This window comes from Crinia signifera, chromosome 1 (assembly GCF_055691185.1).
Source record: "Crinia signifera chromosome 1, ASM5569118v1, whole genome shotgun sequence".
Taxonomy (NCBI): Eukaryota; Metazoa; Chordata; class Amphibia; order Anura; family Myobatrachidae; genus Crinia; species Crinia signifera.
The window spans coordinates 472,302,441-472,321,319 of NC_139217.1; the positions used below are offsets into that span (position 1 = coordinate 472,302,441).

The 18,879-nt window shown below is 47.4% G+C and overlaps 1 protein-coding gene across 1 annotated transcript in view; it reads left to right on the top strand.

Moving 5' to 3' along the window:
- The first annotated feature begins 11,646 nt into the window (after positions 1 to 11,646).
- PHF24 (PHD finger protein 24) overlaps positions 11,647 to 18,879 on the top strand; it is a 146,817-nt gene continuing 139,584 nt past the window's right edge. Inside the window, exon 1 of the mRNA XM_083155428.1 lies at positions 11,647 to 12,073. The gene's annotated coding sequence lies outside the window, so the exon portion shown is untranslated. The remainder of the gene's footprint in view (positions 12,074 to 18,879) is intronic.

Sequence of the window (18,879 nt, forward strand, 5' to 3'; positions counted from 1 at the left end):
ACTGCATGTCCCAGTATAAAGAGGACTGCATGTCCCAGTATAAAGAGGACTGCATGTTCCAGTAGAAAGAGGACTGTAAGTCCCAGTATAAAGAGGGCTGTATGTCCCAGTATAAAGAGGACTGCATGTTCCAGTATAAAGAGGACTGCATGTTCCAGTATAAAGAGGACTGCATGTTCCAGTAGAAAGAGGACTGTAAGTCCCAGTAAAAAAAGGACTGTATGTCCCAGTATAAAGAGGACTGCATGTCCCAGTATAAAGAGGACTGCATGTCCCAGTATAAAGAGGACTGCATGTCCCAGTATAAAGAGGACTGCATGTCCCAGTAAAAAAAAGGACTGCATGTCCCAGTATAAAGAGGACTGCATGTCCCAGTATAAAGAGGACTGCATGTCCCAGTATAAAGAGGACTGCATGTCCCAGTATAAAGAGGACTGCATGTTCCAGTAGAAAGAGGACTGTAAGTCCCAGTATAAAGAGGGCTGTATGTCCCAATATAAAGAGGACTGTATGTCCCAGTATAAAGAGGACCGTAAGTCCCAGTATAAAGAGGAATGTATGTCCCAGTATAAAGAGGAATGTATGTCTCAGTATAAAAACTGTATGTCCCAGTATAAAGAGGACTGCATGTACTAGTATAAAGAGGACTGCATGTTCCAGTATAAAGAGGACAGTAAGTCCCAGTATAAAGAGGACCGTAAGTCCCAGTATAAAGAGTACTGCATGTCCCAGTATAAAGAGGACTGTAAGTCCCAGTATAAAGAGGACTGTATGTCCCACTATAAAGAGGACTGTAGGTCCCAGTATAAAGAGGCCTGTATTTCCCAATATAAAGAGGAATGTATGTCCCAGTATAAAGAGGAATGTATGTCCCATTATAAAGAGGACTGTATGTCTCTGTATAAAGAGGACTGTAAGTCCCAGTATAAAAAGGACTGTATGTCCCAGTATAAAGAGGACTGTATGTTCCAGTATAAAGAGGAATGCATGTCCCAGTATAAATACGACTGCATGTCCCAGTATAAAGAGGAATGTATGTCCCAGTATAAAGAGGAATGTATGTCCCAGTATAAAGAGGACTGTAAGTCCCAGTATAAAGAGGACTTTAAGTCCCAGTATAAAGAGGACTGTATGTCCAGGTATAAATAGGACTGCATGTCCCAGTATAAAGAGGACTGCATGTCCCAGTATAGAGAGGACTGCATGTCCCAGTGTGAAGAGGGCTTCATGTCCCAGTATAAAGGGGACTGCATGTTCCAGTATAAAGAGGAATGTATGTCCCAGTAAAAAAAGGACTGTATGTCCCAGTATAAAGAGGAATGTATGTCCCAGTATAAAGAGGACTGTAAGTCCCAGTATAAAGAGGACTGTATGTCCCAGTATAAAAAGGACTACATGTCCCAGTATAAAGAGGACTGTATGTTTCAATATAAAGAGGACTGTATGTCCCAGTATAAAGATGACTACATGTCCCAGTATAAAGAGGACTGTATGTCCCAATATAAAGAGGACTGTATGCCCGAATATAAAGAGGACGGTAAGTCCCAGTATAAAGAGGACGGTAAGTCCCAGTATAAAGAGGACTTCGTGTCCCAGTATAAAGAGGACTGTATGTCCTAGTTTAAAGAGGGCTGTATGTCCCAGTATAAAGAGAACTGTATGTCCCAGTATAAAGAGGACTGTATGTCCCAGTATAAAGAGGACTCTATGTCCCAATATAAAGAGTACTGTATCGGGGAAATTTACTAAAGGAAATTTGTAAAAAAATAGGTTTGTTTTTATCCAGAAATACACTTATTTTTGACATTTAGGGGGAAATTTACCAAAATGGATTCGTAAAAAATAGGTGTATTCGTAGGCAGAAATCCACCTATTTTTTACACATTTGTATTTTCGGGATTTACAATTTCTGAAAATACAACAATTCGTATTCCTAATGATGGGACATTCGTATTTGTATTTATAAATACGAATGTCTACACCATCGATAGGATACGACAGGAATCACCATTCAAAAGAATGGTGGTTCCTGATGTACTAAGCAGCCGTATTGATAATACGGCTGCTAATTGGTGTAAAACAGGCACGCAAATACGACAGGAAAATACACCTTGCTTTCCCTGTCGTATTTGCTTTAAGCCTGCACGGATTAGTCAGATCCGTGCAGGCTTTAGTTTAAAAAAATAGAAAAAATAAAAAAAACAGCGTGGGGTCCCCCCCACAGCTGTAACCAGCACCAGGCTGAAAGAGCCGGGGCCAGTAATTAAAAATCAGGGAACCACAAGTCCCAGCCTGCGGGGCATTAAAGGGCCCGCTGGGTCTTGTAGTTCCACAGTAAAAAAAAATAGTTAAATAAATACACACTGACACCTGAAAAATAAAAGTTTAATACATACATTACACACACACTGATACTTACCTATCTTGATCCCGTAGGTAGGTCCCAGAGTCTTGATCCGGTGCCTTGTCCTGGTTCCGGATCATGTCGTCTTTCTTCACCATGTCGATCTTCATGTCGGTGTCAGCTTCAGGTCCGGGTCCGAAGAAATCCATGGTGGACCTGTGGAAGGAAATCCAACTCACCCAGGTCCTCCATGGACTAGGTTTTTCATATTAGTAAATTTCCCCCATACTATCCCGAAAATACGGCAATTCGTATTCGTATTGATGTGCTATCAATATGAATACGAATTGCCATATTTTCGGGATAGTAAATGTAAAAAATAAGTGTATTTCTGGATACAAATACACCTATTTTTTACAAATTTCCTTTAGTAAATTTCCCCCTATGTCTTTAAAGTAGAGATGTGCGGGCTCGGATTTCAGAGATCCGAGCCCCCACGGACGTCATCATTCCGAGCCCGATTCCGAGCAGCACTCGGAGATTCCCGCCTGACTCGGGTCTGCCCGCGTGATTAGAACGTCATCTCCCGGCGTCGGATTTCGCGAGGCTTTATAAGCGGCTGCCGCGCCCGGCATCTTCACTCCAGTCAAGTAGTGGGTTGGGAGAGGGTGTGTTGGTGCTGCTGCTGGGGCTTAAACTTGAGATTGACCTTGAGCGCAATATTTTGCAATCGCTGGTGTTGTCTTTTAGTGCTGCTGTGTAGTCTAACTGTGTACTTGTAGTACTACTACTGTCTCCTCTGTGCGTTCTACCTCTGGTGTGCTGTGCTGTAATTAATTATTTTATTCGCTGGGGCTGTCTCCCTCAGTGCTGCTGTGTACTCTGTTCTCAGCTTAGGACAACAGTCTAACTGTGTACTTGTAGTACTACTACTGTCTCCTCTGTGCGTTCTACCTCTGGTGTGCTGTGCTGTAATTAATTATTTTATTCGCTGGGGCTGTCTCCCTCAGTGCTGCTGTGTACTCTGTTCTCAGCTTAGGACAACAGTCTAACTGTGTACTTGTAGTACTACTACTGTCTCCTCTGTGCGTTCTACCTCTGGTGTGCTGTGCTGTAATTAATTATTTTATTCGCTGGGGCTGTCTCCCTCAGTGCTGCTGTGTACTCTGTTCTCCTCTGCTTAGGAGAACAGTCTAACTGTGTACCTGTAGTACTACTGTCTCCTCTGTGCTGGGGCCTACCTCTGGTGCTGTGCAGGCTGTAATATTATATTATATATTAATAATTAATTATATTATATAGTCCACTGGTGCTGCCTGCACTGAATCTGCCAGTATTATTTAGTTACTCAGTCCACTGTTGCCACTGACAGTGCTACTGCCTACCTAGTGTACCTACCTAGTACATACTAGGCTGCTACAGGTATATCTAATTTAATTCAAAAATAATACTTGTGCTGTGTGGGACTGTAAAAAATAATGACATGCTGCTGGTGCACTGACGTGTGCCACTGCCAAGCAGTACCTAATAATTAATTATTATAAATTCTGCTGGTGCACAATAGTAGTATTGCTGACGTATCTATCTACCTGTCTTGTGCCTAGTAGTACTGTCTTATCTACCTGTCCAGTGCCTAGTACTGCCATATCTCCTGTCTGGTCTGGGGCTTACTGCCTAATACTGGCGTACCTGTGTGGTCTGGGGCTCACTGCCTAATAAATACTGCCGTATATCTACCTGTGTGGTCTGGGGCTCACTGTCTAATAAATATTGCCGTATATCTACCTTTGTGGTCTGGGGCTCTCTGCCTAATACTGCCGTACCTGTGTGGTCTGTGGCTCACTGCCTAATACTGCCGCATCTACCGTCTGGTCTGGGGCTCACTGCCTAATAAATAAAATACTGCCGTATATCTACCTGTGTGGTCTGGGGCTCACTGCCTAATACTGCTGGATCTACTGTCCTCTTCTCCTTCTACACCACCTCTCTGGGCAGCTCCTACGGTTTTCATTACCACCTTTATGCTGATGATACCCTGATCTATCTCTCCTCCCCCGACTTATCCCCATCACTCCTGTCCAAGGTCTCCGAATGCCTCACGGCCATCTCAGCCTGGATGACCCAACGCTTCCTGAAACTAAACATGGCTAAAACTGAACTTCTAATCTTCCATCCCCCGAACATCCCCTCTTCTCCCACTATCTCCATCAGCATTGGTGAAACCGAGATCACGTCCACCGACCAAACGCGCTGCCTCGGTGTCATCATTGACTCCTCCCTCTCTTTCACCCCCCACATTCGTGCTCTCTTACAGTCTTGCCGCTTTCAACTACGCAACATCTCACGCATCAGACCATTCCTCTCCACTGACGCAACCAAAATTCTCATTCACTCTCTTGTCATCTCCCGCCTTGACTACTGCAACATCCTTCACTCTGGGCTACCTCTGACCCGCCTCGCACCTCTCCAATCCATTCTTAACGCTGCTGCTAGGCTCATCTTCCTCTCCCGCCGCTCTACCTCCGCCTCCCCCCTCTGTTTATCTCTTCACTGGCTCCCCATTCCTTTCCGAGTTCTCTTTAAACTCCTCACCACCACCTACAAGGCTCTCTCCTCCTCCACAGCTCCCTACCTCTCTTCACTGATCTCTATCCACACTCCCTCCCGTCCTCTTCGCTCCATCGCTGACCGCCGACTGACCTCTCACCTAATCCCACTCCCGTGTCCAAGACTTCTCTCGCGCTGCCCCCCTGCACTGGAACAACCTCCCGCCACCCATCAGGCTATCTGATTCCCTTACCTCCTTCAAGCGCTCCCTCAAAACCCACTTTTTTCGACTAGCCTATCCCTCCTCCTAACCTCTTTTGATCCTCCTATCCTGCCTCCGTTCCCCTCCGTTCCTACTTATCCTATTGTATTTCGTTCGTCCACCCACCTATTTTTAGTATGTTAACTCTTATGAGCAGGGCCCTCCTTCCTCACGTACTCACCCTACCTCATTACCTCACCTGTGCTCCTGTCCTGTTCTTCCCTTCCTCTACTTCATCTTCAGTCTCCTTGACAATTTTGACACCTACTTCTGAACTGATGCTGATTTTAGTTCTACCAGCTATACCCCTATTTATACTGTATCTTTCAACACACCCTGTACGTTACCTTGTAATTTGTTTTTTTTTTTGTTTGCTTTGTACTGCGCTGCGGACACTTTGCGGCACCTTATAAATAAACGTACTACTACTACTACTGTCTGGTCTGGGGCTCACTGACTAATAAATACTGCCGTATATCTACCTTTGTGGTCTGGGGCTCACTGCCTAATACTGCCGTACCTGTGTGGTCTGGGGCTCACTGCCTAATAAATACTGCCGTATATCTACCTTTGTGGTCTGGGGCTCTCTGCCTAATAAAATACTGCCGTATATCTACCTTTGTGGTCTGGGGCTCTCTGCCTAATACTGCCGTACCTGTTTGGTCTGTGGCTCACTGCCTAATAAATAAAATACTGCCGTATATCTACCTGTGTGGTCTGGGGCTCACTGCCTAATAAATAAAATACTGCCGTATATCTACTTTTGTGGTCTGGGGCTCTCTGCCTAATACTGCCGTACCTGTGTGGTCTGTGGCTCACTGCCTAATACTGCCGTATCTACCGTCTGGTCTGGGGCTCACTGCCTAATAAATACTGCCGTATATCTACCTTTGTGGTCTGGGGCTCACTGCCTAATACTGCCGTATATCTACCTTTGTGGTCTGCGGCTCACTGCCTAATAAATAAAATACTACCGTATATCTACCCTTGTGGTCTGGGGCTCTCTGCCTAATACTGCCGTACCTGTGTGGTCTGTGGCTCACTGCCTAATACTGCCGTATCTACCGTCTGGTCTGGGGCTCACTGCCTAATACTGCAGTACCTGTGTGGTCTGGGGCTCACTGCCTAATACTGCCATATCTACCTGTCTGGTCTGGGGCTCACTGCCTAATACTGCCATATCTACCTGTCTGGTCTGGGGCCCAGTGCCTAATACTGCCATATCTACCTGTCTGGTCTGGGCCTCACTGCCTAATACTGCCGTATCTACCTGTCTGGTCTGGGGCCCACTGCCTAATACTGCCATATCTACCTGTCTGGTCTGGGGCTCACTGCCTAATACTGCCGTATCTACCTGTCTGGTGCTCACTGCCTAATACTGCCGTATCTACCGTCTGGTCTGGGGCTCACTGCCTAATACTGCCGTACCTGTGTGGTCTGTGGCTCACTGCCTAATACTGCCGTATCTACCGTCTGGTCTGGGGCTCACTGCCTAATACTGCCGTACCTGTGTGGTCTGGGGCTCACTGCCTAATACTGCCATATCTACCTGTCTGGTCTGGGGCTCACTGCCTAATACTGCCGTATCTACCTGTCTGGTCTGGGGCTCACTGCCTAATACTGCCATATCTACCTGTGTGGTCTGGGGCTCACTGCCTAATACTGCCGTATCTACCGTCTGATCTGGGGCTCACTGCCTAATACTGCCGTGTCTACCTGTCTGGTCTGTGGATCACAGCCTAATACTGCCGTATCTACCGTCTGGTCTGGGGCTCACTGCCCCTAATACTGCCGTATTTACCGTCTGGTCTGGGGCTCACTGCCTAATACTGCCGTATCTACCGTCTGGTCTGGGGCTCACTGCCTAATACTGCCGTATCTACCGTCTGGTCTGGGGCTCACTGCCTAATACTGCCGTATCTACCGTCTGGTCTGGGGCTCACTGCCTAATACTGCCATATCTACCTGTGTGGTCTGGGGCTCACTGCCTAATACTGCCTTATCTACCTGTGTGGTCTGGGGCTCACTGCCTTATACTCCCGTATCTACCTGTCTGGTCTGGGGCCCACTGCTTAATACTGTCATATCTACCCAGATAGGGGTCTTTTTGGGGCCTACTTTTTTAAACTGCCATCCTGTCTGCCGCTGCAGTGCTACTCTTACATGAGCCACGTGTTTGTGCCGCACACTTGTGTGGCTTAGCATAGTTATCCAGCTACCTCTGTGCAACCTTTTGCCCTAAAAACAATATTGTGAGGTGTTCAGAATAGACTGGAAATGAGTGGAAATGAATGTTATTGAGGTTATTATAGTGTAGGAGCAAAAACAAACCCAAAATTCTGCGATTTTAGCAGTTTTTATGCTTTTTTAACAAAAAAAAATCAGAACCCAAAAAATCCAAACACAAAACACTTAGGAGGTATTTTGCCAAAACCCATTAGAACCCAAAACCTCAAGGTAATCAGAACCCAAAACCCGAAAAGTGGCCAGTGCACATACCTAGTTTAAAGAGGCCTGTAAGAGGACTGTATGCCCCAGTATAAAGAAGACTGTATGTCCCAGTATAAAGAAGACTGTATGTCCCAGTATAAAGAGGCCTGTATGTCCCAGTATAAAGAGGCCTGTATGTCCCAGTATAAAGAGGCCTGTGTGTCCCAGTATAAAGAGGCCTGTAAGAGGACTGTATGCCCCAGTATAAAGAGGCCTGTATGTCCCAGTATAAAGAGGCCTGTATGTCCCAGTATAAAGAGGAATGTAGGTCCCGGTATATAAGACTGTATGGATTTAGGACACCTTCTTCTTTGTCATGATTATACAAAAAGGTCCTTATTTAATTGCAAAATTCATTGTAAAATGTAATACAATTGTAGTTAGCAATGTTTGAACAGTGCCCCCTGCCACCAATATGTATAAGTGCCCTTGCCACCATAATGTATAACAAGTGCCCCCTGTCACCATAATGTATAAGTGCCCCTTGCCACCATAATGTATAAGTGCCCCTTGCCACCATAATGTATAAGTGCCCCCTACCCTCATAATGTATAAGTGCCCCCTGCCACCATAATGTACAAGTGCCCCCTGCCACCATAATGTATAAGTGCTCCCTGCCACCATAATGTATAAGTGCTCCCTGCCACCATAATGTACAAGTGCCCCCTGCCACCATAATATACAAGTGCCCCCTGCCACCATAATGTACAAGTGCCCCCTGCCACCATAATATACAAGTGCCCCCTGCCACCATAATGTATAAGTGCTCCCTGCCACCATAATGTATAAGTGCTCCCTGCCACCATAATGTACAAGTGCCCCCTGCCACCATAATGTACAAGTGCCCCCTGCCACCATAATGTACAAGTGCCCCCTGCCACCATAATGTACAAGTGCCCATATGCCACCATAATACATAAGTGGCCCTGCCACCATAATGTATAAGTGCCCCTTGCCTCCATAATGTATAAGTCCTTGCCACCATAATGTATAACAAGTGCCCATATGCCACCATAATGCATACATGTCCCCTGTCACCATAATGTATAAGTGCCCGCTGCCACCATAATGTAGAACAAGTGCCCATATGCCACCATAATGCATACATGTCCCCTGTCCCCATAATATATAAGTGCCCCCTGCCACCATAATGTAGAACAAGTTCCCATATGCCACCATAATGTATAAGTGCTCCCTGCCACCATAATGTACAAGTGCCCCCTGCCACCATAATGTATAAGTGCCCCCTGCCACCATAATGTAGAACAAGTGCCCATATGCCACCATAATGTATAAGTGCCCCCTGCCACCATAATGTAGAACAAGTGCCCATATGCCACCATAATGTATAAGTGCCCCGGCCACCATAATGTATAAGTGTCCCCGGCCACCATAATGTAGAACAAGTGCCCATATGCCACCATAATGTATAAGTGCCCCGGCCACCATAATGTATAAGTGCCCCCTGCCACCATAATGTATAAGTGCCCCCTGCCACCATAATGTATAAGTGCCCCCTGCCACCATAATGCATACATGTCCCCTGTCACCATAATGTACAAGTGCCCATATGCCACCATAATACATAAGTGGCCCTGCCACCATAATGTATAAGTGCCCCAGCCTCCATAATGTATAAGTGCCCCGGCCACCATAATGTATAAGTGCCCCGGCCACCATAATGTATAAGTGCCCCCTGCCACCCCGGCCACCATAATGTATAAGTGCCCCCTGCCACCATAATGTATAAGTGCCCCCTGCCACCATAATGTATAAGTGCCCATATGCCACCATAATGTATAAGTGCCCACTGCCACCATAATGTATAAGTGCCCCCTGCCACCATAATGTATAAGTGCCCCCTGCCACCATAATGTATAAGTGCCCCCTGCCACCATAATGTATAAGTGCCCCCTGCCACCATAGTGTATAAGTGCCCATATGCCACCATAATGTATAAGTGCCCCCTGCCACCATAATGTATAAGTGCCCCCTGCCACCATAATGCATAAGTGCCCCAGCCACCATAATGTAGAACAAGTGCCAATATGCCACCATAATGTATAAGTGCCCCCTGCCACCATAATGTAGAACAAGTGCCCATATGCCACCATAATGTATAAGTGCCCCGGCCACCATAATGTATAAGTGTCCCCGGCCACCATAATGTAGAACAAGTGCCCATATGCCACCATAATGTATAAGTGCCCCGGCCACCATAATGTATAAGTGCCCCCTGCCACCATAATGTATAAGTGCCCCCTGCCACCATAATGTATAAGTGCCCCCTGCCACCATAATGCATACATGTCCCCTGTCACCATAATGTACAAGTGCCCATATGCCACCATAATACATAAGTGGCCCTGCCACCATAATGTATAAGTGCCCCAGCCTCCATAATGTATAAGTGCCCCGGCCACCATAATGTATAAGTGCCCCGGCCACCATAATGTATAAGTGCCCCGGCCACCATAATGTATAAGTGCCCCCTGCCACCATAATGTATAAGTGCCCCCTGCCACCATAATGTATAAGTGCCCATATGCCACCATAATGTATAAGTGCCCACTGCCACCATAATGTATAAGTGCCCCCTGCCACCATAATGTATAAGTGCCCCCTGCCACCATAATGTATAAGTGCCCCCTGCCACCATAATGTATAAGTGCCCCCTGCCACCATAGTGTATAAGTGCCCATATGCCACCATAATGTATAAGTGCCCCCTGCCACCATAATGTATAAGTGCCCCCTGCCACCATAATGCATAAGTGCCCCAGCCACCATAATGTAGAACAAGTGCCAATATGCCACCATAATGTATAAGTGCCCCGGCCACCATAATGTATAAGTGCCCCGGCCACCATAATGTATAAGTGCCCCCTGCCACCATAATGTACAAGTGCCCCCTGCCACCATAATGTACAAGTGCCCCCTGCCACCATAATGTACAAGTGCCCCCTGCCACCATAATGTACAAGTGCCCCCTGCCACCATAATGTACAAGTGCCCCCTGCCACCATAATGTACAAGTGCCCCCTGCCACCATAATGTACAAGTGCCCCCTGCCACCATAATGTACAAGTGCCCCCTGCCACCATAATGTACAAGTGCCCCCTGCCACCATAATGTACAAGTGCCCCCTGCCACCATAATGTACAAGTGCCCCCTGCCACCATAATGTACAAGTGCCCCCTGCCACCATAATGTACAAGTGCCCCCTGCCACCATAATGTACAAGTGCCCCCTGCCACCATAATGTACAAGTGCCCCCTGCCACCATAATGTATAAGTGCCCCTTGCACCCATTACGCCGGTCCTGAGATATATATGTCAGAAGGATGTTCTGAAGCTGGGAGAGAACATATCGCAGTTTGGATTAGGAGGATGGGTCTAGGGAAGGACCTATGGGGGGCAGGCAGGGACATTACCTCTAATAAGGACTCCAGTTGGATAGGTAACAGACTGAATGTAGATAATTATATTGTGATTAACAATTAACCTTTCCAAATGGGAGCAGCCTCTGTATGGGAGATAAGGCTGAGAGGAGATCAGGGGAGAGCAAGCAGAGAATTACATTGGGGGATGGGGGGGGGGGTGTAATGGGAGATACCCCAACCCTGCAAAGACAGGGGGCATAAGCAGAGCTGTAGAGGAGGGGATCCTCCTGCAGCCAGTAATTAGATTTATTTTGGTTCCTGCGGCTACAGTTAGAGGTGACCCCAATAACAGTCACCCCGGGGCATGCACATACTATAACCAAGCTGCTGTACCCCCATTGCATTCTGACACAAGCTGAGTATGTGGAGCCAATATCCCCCCCCCCCCCATACATACAGGGGGGCAGCAGCACCCGGCCCCCTCTCTGTGTAAGCCATGACCTGGTTAGCAGAGGAATGATGGAGCAGCAGCATCACACAGCTACAGTATGTGAGGGAGGCAGAGCAGAGGCAGGGGCTGGGGAGGATAGGAGGGGCCCTGGCACTGACTGGAAGAGGTGGGCTGAGACTGGGGGGATTGTATTGGTACCTTCCATCTAACGTCAGCCAGGTTTAACCCTTCCACATAAGGAGGGGGCTACTGTGTATTTGCTAAGTGCTCTGCAGCCCCCTGGGGCTGAGCTGGTTAAATGAGGAGAAGGGTTTGCAATGTATATGAGAAGCAGCAGTTGGTAGCAGCAGAGCGCCCACCAGCATCCTGCTGTCCCAGGGGGCAAATCACACACTTCCAGCAGCTATTGCCCTGATAACTGCCCAGACCCGGCACCTGGGGGCAGGAGGCAGCACTGCCAGGGGTACCAGGGAGGATGGAGTGAGGGCTGGGAGCACTGGGCTGCTATTGCTTGGAAGGACAAGCCCATGGCACTGAGGAAGACAAGCTGGATTAACTAGACACCGCTGGGTCCTTCTGCCAAGTCAACTCAAGAGGGTAAGTGTCCCCAATCCCTCTTACCTCCTACTGCACCCCTCCTCTTACTGCACCCCCTCCTCTTACTGCCACCTCACTACTGCACCCCACCTTACTGCACCCCTCCTCTTACTGCCACCTCACTACTGCACCCCACCTTACTGCACCCCCTCCTCTTACTGCAACCTCACTACTGCACCCACCTTACTGCACCCCCTCCTCTTACTGCAACCTCACTACTGCACCCACCTTACTGCACCCCCTCCTCTTACTGCCACCTCACGTCTGAACCCCCTTACTGCAACCCTCCCCTTACTTACCCCACCTTGCTGCACCCCTTCCCATACTGCAACCTTACTACTGAAACTCCTTACTGCACCCCTTACGGCAACCCCCCTACTGCACCCCTTCCCTGTCTGCACCCTCACTACTGAAACTCCTTACTGCAACTCCCCTACTTAACCCTATTACTGCACCCTCACTACTGCACCCCTCTCCTTTCTGCATCCTCTCTACTGAACCCCATTACTGCACCCTCACTACTGAACCCCATTACTGCACCCTCCCTACTGAACCCCATTACTGCACCCTCACTACTGAACCCCATTACTGCACCCTCACTACTGAACCCTATTACTGCACCCTCACTACTGAACCCCATTACTGCACCCTCCCTACTGAACCCCATCTACCCCCCAACCCTCTCATCCCCATCATGCCATCCCCTTCTTACTGCACCCTCCCTACCGAACCCCCTTCTGCACATTCCTCTGAAGTTTCCCCTCTGAGCACATGATCCCCTGCTACAAAGTGGTATATATGCTGTTATATGCTATAGGTTATATGTGTCTGTTCCCAGCCGACAGTACGTGTAACATTAGGCACTTCAGTAGTTATGGGACCACCCAGGTCCTTTATGTGCTGCATGTGGGTTAGATGTTATACAGGTACTGTCCTCTCTATGTCCTGGTGTCAGTGCTGCATGACCTGTCCTTCTATAGTACAGTATAGGAAAGCTGCTGGCAGCCGGTGTTGTACCCAGTACTGTGCAGGAGGAACCGGGGAGACTGGCTCTGGGATGTCATCATTCATTACAGGTGATGTGCAAGATCCGGGCTCCCATGTGCTGTTATGTCATATGCACTGTACTGCGATCCTGTATATGGTGGGTCCATAATACAGGGGCTCAGGATACGATAGGGGAAATCCCAGTTTGTGCCTTTCTTCATGATATTCACCATGTACGGTATATATATGTACACCATGTTCTGGAATAGCCTACACCTAGGGCAGCCGGTGCCAGTGCCAGGTGTATCAGGAATTGCTCTCCGTCTGTCTTCTATTGTAATCAGTATGTCTGCCCTACAGGGTGATCCTGGCTACCTGCACAATTGCCCTGCGTTATTATGGTACATATTGTGTTGTCATGTAACTGGAAGTGCAACGAAGCAGCTAAACCAAAGTGTAACCAGAGGAGCTTACAATCTATGACGTAGATGCAGTAGTTAGTCAGTGCACGGTGATTACAGTATCTGCCTGGATATATATATATATATATATATATATATATATATATAAGAAAACTTCATATCCAATGGACATATAGACAGCACTCCTCGTAGATGAAAACATGAAATAATTTATTTCATATGGCAGAAAGTCATAATGTAACTAAACTGGACTGGGATGCAACTGATGGCTTCTTTAGGGTATGGACACATCAAAAGTAATAGTCACCAAGAGCACAGCATGATCACACAGTCAGGCAACAGTCGACGGACCCGTTTCGGCTTTATCCAGCCTTCATCCTGGACTGACTCACAAAGAATGAGTGCCTCAGTTCAGTATATAAGGCCTCTACCAAATTGAATAAATGTGAGACACCTGTGCAATCAGAGGTACTAGACGTTCATAGGGCTGTAGTCACAGAGAGGAACACCCACCGGATCTCCATATAAGGTATATCCGGATCAGCTGCTGGAGGAGGTGTGTACACCAGTAGCAAAGCTCCTGCAATAGTGCTGGGAAAGAATACCGGCGTCTGACGTCACTGTATGGGCGTACGGCGGCCATGGTAACCAGGCAACAGGACGCCTCAGCGCTAGGCGCCTGAAATCATCTCGACGGCACCGCGTCACAGTGCGTGTATTGCGGCGTTGCTAAGCAGACGGACGCCACAACTTTAGAGGAATTCCTGCTAATGCGCACTTCATCATAGAGCGGACTTGTATTCAGAAGACCGCTAATACGTGCGGACAAACCACCACAACAGATACTGCTGCCGGTGATCGCTGATGACCCTGGTGACCCACTTAAGCTCAGGATGTAGCACACTCCTGCACTAGCATCCGAGCTGGGTTTCTTCAGGGCAGCTCACCTGGCCAGTCTGGATAGCGGGGTAGGTCTACAGCTCATGTAAACTGGAGTGCCCCGGTGACCTGCAACCACTGTCCAGATCCCCATTAGTGGAGCTGGCAGAGTCAGGTCTCGTCAGGGCATAAAACCAGTGCATGCCTTTAATCGAGATTGGTTGAAGGCCAGAGAGGATGGTTGGTAGGCAAGGAGGTATTAATAGGGCAGACCCTCGTTAGAACACAGCCCCCTGATCGCTAGACCTCTATAGTCATATGTGGACAAAAAACATCACCAATACAGTAGTGAATGACCTCCTATATAAATAGACACAGCAGGAATAGCATAAAGACTTCAAAAAATTTCAAAAAATTAGAAAAAGGAAATATCAGAAATACCAAAAATATCAAAAAAGTTCACAGGATGTGGACATAACCGACGTGGCTTATTAGATGTCCAGAGTGGCTAAAGGTAAGCAGATAGGGAGAATTCCTCATTGAGCCCAATGGGCGATAATGAGTTTAGTTTCCGTATCCACTGGCACTCTCTTTGTAGAAGCAGTTTATGCCGGTCCCCACCTCTCCTCAGTGGTGGTATATGATCTACCGGCATGAAGGTGAAGTCCCGTAATGAGTGCCCCACAGTAAAAAAATGACGAGCCACAGGGGGTGTGTTGGAGTCAACATTGGTGAGGGCTTTTTTAATTGAAGACCTGTGCATCGCAATTCGTTCTTTTACCATTCTTATGGTCTTCCCCACGTAAATCATGCCGCAGGGGCAAGAGATGGCATAAATTATGAACTTTGACTCACAATCAAGGCGATGAAAAATCTTGTGTTTCATTTTTGTGGTAGGGTGAATGAAGTAGGGTCCTGTAGCTAGAAACGGACAGTTGGCACAGCCCGTACATTTGTAGGCCCCAGGTGATCTCTTGAGCCAGGTGCGGTTGATATTACACGATGGACTGATGTCAGAGACAGTGATTCTTTGTTTGATGTTTGGACTGCGCCTGTAGCTAAACAGGGGTAATGAACGGCAGTCTGGCCCAATAACAGGGTCTGTACTGATGATGTGCCAATTTTTGGAGATGGCTTTCTTCATGATTCCTGATATCGTGGAGTATGTGGTCGGGAATACCACCCTTTCAGGTTCCTTATATATATAGATAGATAGATAGATAGATAGATAGATATACATATATATACATATATATACATAACACAACAGTGTAGGATCCGGCACTCCCTTCAATAATAATGAAATGCTGTGGTGCCCTCCAAAACCCTTTGTGGGGGTAGCATACCAGTGTGGTGGGCGGCACTCAATCAGACTCAGATTCCAGTATGAAGTTAAAACAGCCTTTATTCTCCAACGGCGTTTCGGGGTAACACACCCCCGTTTTCAAGGACAGACAATCAAAATACAAATGCACAGCATATTTATACATAAATTTCCCGCCACCAAACACCCAGAACTGGCGTGGACACGCCTTACTCACCTGTCCAGGCAATCACCGCCGGCGTCCGTCCATCGCATCACGTGACTGGAACCCCGGACGTGTGCGCCGTGCAGTGAGATACCCGGAACCATTATACAGCTCTTAGGTTCCGTGAGGAGACATTGCGGCGTTGCACCTCTGGATCGTGGTTGACAGCAGTGACGGACGCCGGCGGTGATTGCCTGGACAGGTGAGTTATGTATAAATATGCTGTGCATTTGTATTTTGATTGTTTGTCCTTGAAAACGGGGGTGTGTTACCACGAAACGCCGTTGGAAAATAAAGGCTGTTTTAACTTCATACTGGAATCCAAGTCTGATTGAGTGCCGCCCACCACACTGGTATATATATATATATATATATATATATATATATATATATATATATATATATATATATATATATATATCTTTTACTCATTTATTCCTATTGTAAATCTACTAAACGCTTCATTGTTTGGCTCTGAATCTCAGAATTGGTGCTGATTTGTGTGTGTGTGTGTATGTGACTGTGTGTGTGATTGTGTGTGTCCCAGTTTCCGCGAGCATATATTCCTCCTTGGCAATGAGCATGTAATCCTACATGGCAACGAGCTTTGAACCCTTGGCAATGAGCATGTAGGTAAGCAGCACTTATGTAGCATAATTTTTAATAGGCATTATTGGCATAATACGTAATGGATATCATGGTGTGTGGCTTAACATATAATGGGCATTACGGTGTAAATTTTTGACACGCACTAAAGGCCTATTGTCCCTATTTATTTGGCATATTGTGAAGTTTGGATTAATCTGTGTAGCATTATATGAATTTTGGCTCAATCCGTGTGGCATTATATGAATTTTGGCTCAATCCGTGTGGCATTATGTGAATTTTGGCTCAATCCGTGTGGTATTTATGTGAATTTTGGCTCAATCCGTGTGGCATTATATGAATTGTGGCTCAATCCGTGTGGCATTATGTGAATTTTGGCTCATTACGTGTGGCATTATGTGTAAGGGGCAAGTATAATGGGGTCTAGTATTTTGTTGCATAATGTGTAGAAGTTGTATACGGTGTGGTACACTACACTCAAGGACATGCCCCCTTTTGAGTGGCCACACCCCCTTTTCCAGAGCGCCCCTGGATCCGCCCCTGATTTCTTATGTGTGTTTTAAACTTTTCATGGGTTGACCTTTAGATTGTCGACTTTTGCTGTTGACCTAGACATTGTCTCTGAATACAGTGGGGAAATTTACTAAGATGGGACGTCTATTTCACATGAGATATCGCTATGGGCAACCAATCAGATCCTGCTGATTATCTTCTAGAAAGTGCTAAATAAATAAAAAGTAGATCTGATTGGTTGCCCATTGCATTGTGGGCTAAAAACTGTCACAGCTCAAAGTGAAAGTAAAAACTGTCACAGGTCGTAGTGAAAGTACATTGCAGAAGCTGTCAGGCGTGTAACTAGCGTGAGCTGATGTTTCTCATTAACACAGTGACCCGCTTAGGTGCCAACAAGGGCTGTGTACGCAACAGAGAGTTCCTGAGGCCTGAACACATCTGAGCGTTGCCCGGGACAACGCAGCCTAAGGCCGCGCTATTACTGGGGCGCTGCTTCTTGGAGAGTTGACGGCATTTGAAAAAATGTTCTCAGTCCCCAACATTGCTGCATCTACCGTGTGTATGCGGGAATTCCAGGAGATCACCCGGGCCGAGATGTAGGGTGGTACTAGTACAAGGCGGCACAGCCTGGCATGTAGGGGCACACTGCTGGCTCTCCATGCTGCCCCTCTCTAGACATCGTCTTATGTGCAAGGCTCGGATATTGGGGGTTATTCTGGTTGATTCGCAGCCTTGCGAGTCCACCAAACCCCGCCCGGCGAACGACCGCCCCCCCCCCGCCACCCCCTCAAATTGCGGCTTCGCCCGAACAGCTGCGAATGGATGTTTTGCATAACCATCCATTCGCATGGCTCGGGTAACCGCCCACATCTTTCGATGGTCACCGACCATCGATTGATGTTTAGGGTGCACGCATATATAAGTGACTTTTCAGTTGCGTATATATGCGAGCACGCTGGCGTGGATACGGCCGGGCAGCTGACATCCGGTGATGTCAGCTACCCGCCCCCCACACCCGCGTCACTGCCTCATTACCATGAGAACGCCCAGCGTTCTCATGGAAACGCCCATGGAATGCTGGGCGTTCCCGTATGGTAATGGGGCAGCCAAGCGCCCCCGCCCATCTCCCCCCCCCACGCCGCCATGGGTGCGTGCACCCGGCGAACCGTACACCTGCACATGCACAGATACCCGCCTGACGCGCAACATCGGTCCTGCGTGCGAATGAGATCTGAATGAGGCCCATAGTCCCTGGCTTATTATATTTGTGGCATTTGAAGACATAAATTGAGCGGAGGGCGGAATATTCTGTCATGTTTGACGGTTCGTTAGTGGGTTCCTGTTGATGAGGGAATAATTGGTAGTTTTGCAGACAGTTAATGGGAGTGAGATCCATAAGATGTTACATTAATGAGCTGAATAATAATTGTGGTTGGTTATAGAGTCGGCTCTGGCTGATTCTTTCAGGAAGTTGCTGAGCAGAAGGTGTCATCTTAGTAACTGTTCCATTACCATTATCGCCCCCCCCCCCCTCTATGGCATCAGTTCTGTAGTGAAGGAGATCATGTATAATGGTCTGGTGCTGGATCATGGCACCTCCATCCCCAGCAGCCTCGGGGTACAGATGTGATTAGCACTCTGAGAGATTGGCTCTTCTCCTGCGAGTGTTGTTCCAACACCTCCTGACACACAATGATGTGTATGTTTGTGTACAGTATGTGTGTGTGTGTGTTTCATTAACAAGAAGGCTGTAATGATGCCAAGCACCGAATTGCACAGGTGGTTAAATCTCTCACCACCGGGGCAGGGGACGGAGGGCAATCTAATTACAGGCCTGGGCCCTGCTTATGTACAGATATAAACAGCGTTC